We start from the raw sequence: 6,335 nt of genomic DNA on the forward strand, positions 1-6,335 counted from the left end.
GACACACACGCACACACATCGTGTTGTCCAAGCTGTGGAAGTCGACAATCAAATCAAACGCAATACTGAACTGGGATTATATGAAATGATAATACTTCTTATTACTTTACTACGCTGGTATCAGCATTCTAAATAATGATTGATTATTTTCTTCCCGCAAAAAGCCACGTGTTTTTTTTTGTTTGTTTGTTTAAAAAAAAAAAAAAACCTGCATACGTTAAATAAAACAGTTTTGGTGTAAAACACTACTTCTGATACAACTAATAATAATAATAATAATAATAATAATAATAATAATAATAATAATAATAATAATAATGCAGGTTGTTTATTGAGCGAATTCAAATATCTTAACATATAAAGTTAGTTTAGTTATTGTACCGGTAAATCACTTTTACTCGTAAGCGACAGAAGTTGGTACAATTTTTTTTTTGCAAAGAGCGTTCTGACATCGTATATTAGAAACATGCATCATCCAGTTTCCGAACCATAAGGATACCTGGCATGAGATCTTAAACACTGACACTAACAAACACGCCTTCGTGTGCTTTTGAAGATCATTATTTAAACCCTTTAGTGTGTCCATTGTTTTCATCTTGCGAGAGATGATCACTTTTATGATTGCTTTAAGATAAAATAAAATCATAAAATACGTAAATACACAATAATAAAGGATAGCTATTTAAAGTTATTATCATTTATACGATAGTTATTTATACTAGTGTACTGTTAGCTATTTTTTTTTTTTTTTTTTTTTTTTTTTTTTTTTATCAATGCACAATGCTCAGAATTGAACGTGAAATCCAATAGTGCACGTTAATAGCAAAGAATGTCTAAGCTAATTCCAGCCACATACATGTATAGAATTAAACACGCATCAATCTTCCAGGGGAAAGGTACAGCTGAAATGCGATTTGTAATTTGCAGCTAAATACAATCGGACGTGTTTACACTGGGCTCTTTAATTCAGTGCCTTTATTGTGCGGGGTTATCGATAGGGGCACACATCTGGGTTCAATTCGAGCCGGGACAAACCATTGGCAGGCCTCTTTCATTACGACCCGTTTAATTGAAAAAGCTAAACGTAAAACTAAACAGGGCTCGAAATGTAGGCAACAAATAAACGAGTCGAAACAAGAGAGAGGCTTTATTGAGGGTTTGCAAGCGTGTGTCCCGTTTAGAAACGATCCCATACTCACGTCTCCGAGTCAAGATACACCCGTGTATGATATTGCTAAAGACAACAATGGGACTTTCACCTGTATCTCGTATACCTCTTCGTGCATGCTTTTTTGGTTGTATTTATTTAACAAAAAAACACGGACAAAGGATAAAGATCTCATTAAGAAAGATGGTTTCATGCGTTCTAAATAGAACCATTTAGCCCTGTTGTTCTTTCAGTGGATCCCTTGTTTGCCCTTAAGCATATTGAATAATTGCCTTAAGTATATTGAATAATGAAGGATTGAGTGATATGGGTTCTAACTGCAACCATTTCATCCAAATGAACCACATTTGCATTGGATGAGATAATTCAAAATATGAAGTATTGAATTATAGGACCCCCCTAATGGTTCTATAGTGAAGTCATTCAGTAGAACCTTCTGTTTTTTTAACAATAATTCTTCTTAATAGAACCAGGAGAAAATAGGGCTAATGGAGGTGATACAGGTTCCACGCAGGTTGGTATTAAAAGGACCAGATTGGAGCCAACAGGAATTTGTTTTCAGGAATACCTGAAAATAAATGTGCTTTGCACAAGATGAATATAATGCAGATCTGGTTGAGAAGGGATATTGCAAACGTGGTGGTCGCAGTATGAAAGACTTGATAGCACTTATAGAAACATGCACTACGATGCTATCTTTTGGAAAACAGCAACTCTTTTTTTGTTTTTAATTGGATCGTATAATTATTACGCAAAGTTAATGTGCTCAAAATAGTGCAGTATTATTTCTGCAATACTTTTTTTTGTCAGGATGTCAGTATTTCATAAACTAATTCACGTAAATGAACGCCTTCTTAAATGCGTGTGTTTTCTTTCCCTGCACAGATTGTATGCTTTGGAACGTGTTTTCACAGTTGATTGGGGGGGGGGGGGTTGCTTTAAGATTACCATAAACAAAGGGGCTTGCGCAGCAGCTGAATTAAATAATGCTGTCAGCAGTGGGATTCAGGGATTCGAGTGACATTAAATAAAATAAAAAAAATATTAAAACCAGTTAAGCTTCCGCTGCTGTTGTCACAATGGGTTTGTAAATTATTGGCAACATGCAAGCACATAAGTTAATAATCTCTTTCTGTGCATGGTAAAATATTAGAAGTGGGGAAGACGCTGTAGTGGTAATCATTTATGATTAGGGCTAAGGAAGGTTCATCTCATTAAAGTCCAATAAAAGAAATGTGTGAAATGCAGTTTATACAGGATATTTTTTGTTGGTATGTGTACCTTACTGTTATAAAAGAAAAACTTTGACCGAAAAAAAGAAAAAAAAACTAAGCAATAAAAGAACAAACTTATCAGAAACGTGCGAGACTAGTTAATGCGTAAGCAGGAGTGGTATTACTTCATTGCATGCTATTTGCTGTTAGTTATTAATTATCAAGGCAAACAGGAAATCTACGTAGGCTGAAAACACAGTCAATTCAGTATATGTTTACGGTAGGTTTAATGTGAACTGATACCATTGCGCAATTCGTTTAAATAAACTATGGGATAGAGGAAGTATCTACTTTATATTGAAATCTCTCTTTCAGTGTCTGCTGCGTTCTCTGAGATTCTCCTCAATATTTGTAATAGCAGGCTTGCAAGGTCTAGAAAGTTACATTTTTAACCCCGGGATAGGGGCTCTGAACTCGGCTGGGAGCTCCAACGCGCGCCCCTGATTCTCAGACCAATCCAAAGAACAAAACGGTCAAGGTTGGCGCTTGCTTCTTTATCAAAGTTTTCAAACCACCCTTCGGTTTTATTAAGAAGCCATTTATAAACCAAGACATTTTTTATGTATCAGTGGAGGCTCCTTAGAGGAGGCAAGGGAGGCAGAGAAAAAAGAAAAACCCTAAAAAAAAAAAAGTGGCTCCCCTTAAGCCATCAGCCGCAGACGAATCTTATTATTGTATTCTGACTGACAACACTTTTCATATGTTCTTAACGTTTTGCCCCAATGCAAAGCTGTTAAATTCATTTTCTTCACCAGCTTGCAGAAGAAAAAAAAAAAAACAGTAGCCCATTTTATTCTAAAATACACTTAACCGTTCCACACTGCCAAAGTATGTTTAAATACAACATTAATATAGCATTTACATTTCACGACCACGTCACTAACATACTTTGCATAAAAATATTTTCAAAACAAAGTTGTTAAAGCAGGTGAAAGTCAGACAAAAATTAAGCACACCCTATCTACCTAATTTGTTAAACTTAATAAATGGCCAACAAAATAATTAGATACTGTTCTGTACATACAAAATTAATAAGTTCCAGATTTATTAAATCAATAAAGCTATACTTTGACCATGCCAGCACAGTTACTGAAAAGCAAACAAAGACAGCTATAAAGCTACTCCTCTGGTCAGCCAGTCCACTGTAATAAAAACCACTATGAAATGACCTGTTCTTATTAGCAAATTGAATTTTTGCTTGTGGTTTCCCTTCAGATTTAAACTTTCATTTTTCAGTATCATCTATTGTGGCAAATGGAGTCTTTATCAACCAATCAGCCACGTTATCCTCCCTTTTACATTTAACTCCAGCAAAATACCTGCCCTAAAATAAAACAATAACAACTATGTTGGGTTTCTTACCTCTGATGGGTTGCAAAACGAAACAAGTCATTTCAATCACCACTTTCCTCCAATTAAAACCTGTGCTGCTACTTCCTCTGCTGTGTTTCAGATAGGCAGGGTTGTGTAATTGGAGGCATTGCCTCCTCTGAAAAAAACACAAACTCTGGGCTCCTCCTATTAAAACCCGTGCTCAGGTCACGTGATCTTCTGCTGCTGCTGCTCCTGTACTGTGTTTAATGAGAGATAGGCGTTTGACATGGAGGCAGCGGCTCCCCTCATAAAAAAAAACAAAACAAGAAACACCTCTCCCCCCAACCACACCATCTGCCACTGCTAGTACTGGAAGTGCGTCACTCACAGCCAGAATTGCTGTTAATTTAAGAATGTTGAATCTAGGTGAAATTGGTTTGGTAAATTTTAGAGAACATTATTATATTTTGCAGTTTTTTCTTTTTTCTTTGAAAAGTTGGAGGGGGCTCTGCCTCCCTTGTCTCCTCTAATATAGTGTATAATCTTATCTAAGCTCAAAGGGCCACAATTAAACCAAGAATCGGGAAAATAATGCCTTCTTCTTTAATTAGCTTACAGAAAAAAATAAAGGAATAACATTACAGCGTACAATATCTGATAAGCAGTTACATTGTTGCATGAGTGATCATATTCAAACCAATGTTCTACAGTACAGTGCTTCGGTATCATAATGAGAAATTAAAACTCATTTTTAGATGTACAGCGCTCGTTTTTCTTTGGAAAACCATAACGCGAAATAATTTGCATGAATTTTAAATATGCTGCCCTGGTTTGGGTGGCTTTTACAAAGACGTTAAACAAAGCAATTACACAGATACACATACAATTTTACACCGCTGGCTCCCGTCTCATGCCATGTTTTGATTAAAACGTTTCTTTTTGGGTTTTTTTTTTTTCTTCTTAATTAATTACAGTGCTGTCACTGTTTGTTTTGTTTTTGCTCCACTCCACGTCAGAATTTTGTTTGACCGAACACTTATTGGATAAACTGACAAATGTGTTTATTTAACAGAATTAACCATTATTGTATACACGTAAAACATGTTATTGTTGTGGTAGGTTATTGCCTTTCCCCCAGGTATAGGAAACACATTGTTTTCAGACCTTAACAAAACCTTTGGCATATATATAAATATATATATATATATATATATATATATAATAATATAATATATATACTCTCTCGCCTCTCTCGCTATATCTATATATAGAGATTAAAGCAGACTTCAATTATTAAATTTAAATTAAATTATCTACCGCATAATCCCTTACAAATTCCGATATAGAGAGAACCAGAATTCCTCACATATACAGCGCAACCTCGTCGGACTCAACAACTCCGTTCCCCGCTCGTTTATAACCCAGCGTTTTGCATTGTAACAAATATCGTCGAGTTATCCCTTGAGTTGTGTGACTTGTAACCCATAAAGTTGATAATAAAGAAGCAATTCTGAGTAAAAAAATAAATAATACTAATTAAAAAAAAAAAAAAAAAAATGGCACCCGTTATTTCAAACACACACAGAACAGAAAAAATAAAAACACCGCACGTTTTACTTTTTAAATTATTTAACACGTCTTCCTTTTCCCGGCATGCCAGTTTAAATCCTATTGTCCTGCCTAAATAAAAGCAACCCGACTTAAAGAGACGGTTGATTCCAAATTAAGATTGGATTAAAACGTGATGTGCAAATATATCGTCATATATAGGGTTACCATGTTACAAATACAACCCACCTCTACTTACAATGAAATAAAACAGAACTAAACTACGCTTCGAAATTACAACAATAATAAAATACGAAAACATTAAAAAAATGTTGAGTTGCGCAAGAAAAAAAAAAAACTGTAGACAGCTCTGTCTTTGGACAAATTCAGCGGTGATATTAATTATATAGTGCTTCAAACTCGAGTTTAGTTCTATATATACTATATATATAATCTATATAATATGTATAATCTATATATATATATACTATATTATATCTTATATATATATAATGTGTGTGTGTGTGTGTGTGTCCTCAGATTGTGGAGCACATTCATTTGTTTTTCTATGTTTGGGTTGCATAAAATGTAGACTGCATAACCCGTGCAACTGAAGAAGCTCGTTGTATTTTTGCATCCGCACCATCAAGCACCCTACGAGCTATTGTCACTAGCAAAATAACTCCAATAACATCTTACAGACTTCGCTTCAAACATCTGAATATACCTGGCTTTGCGAGACGAGTCAGTTTGGGATTAAAACATCAATAATAATTATAACCCTTTGTGAAATGATTTTTTTTTTTTTGTTGTTTTTGTTTTGCAGCACGTTACTGCGTCCCGATTTCTTTATTTGTCTGAATTTACCAAATACGCATAATTTATGATTCCAAGGCGACGCGCTTTCTTTCGGAGATCACAGGTACCCCACTGTTTCCATTTGAACAGCTTTGTGCCCGTTTTATGAACGCGTTTGCACTGCGCGTTTGGAATCAATGAATCGTGTCCTCAGATTTTTACATAGCATGTGG

General features: G+C 35.0%; 1 protein-coding gene across 1 annotated transcript in view; it reads right to left on the reverse strand.

Moving 5' to 3' along the window:
- Window positions 1-4,867, reverse strand: part of bahcc1b (BAH domain and coiled-coil containing 1b) — an 89,776-nt gene extending 84,909 nt beyond the window's left edge. The window contains 1 exon segment of the mRNA XM_041221860.1: window positions 3,805-4,867. The gene's annotated coding sequence lies outside the window, so the exon portion shown is untranslated.
- Window positions 4,868-6,335: the final 1,468 nt, after the last annotated feature.

Source organism: Polyodon spathula, chromosome 21, assembly GCF_017654505.1.
Source record: "Polyodon spathula isolate WHYD16114869_AA chromosome 21, ASM1765450v1, whole genome shotgun sequence".
Lineage (NCBI taxonomy): Eukaryota > Metazoa > Chordata > Actinopteri > Acipenseriformes > Polyodontidae > Polyodon > Polyodon spathula.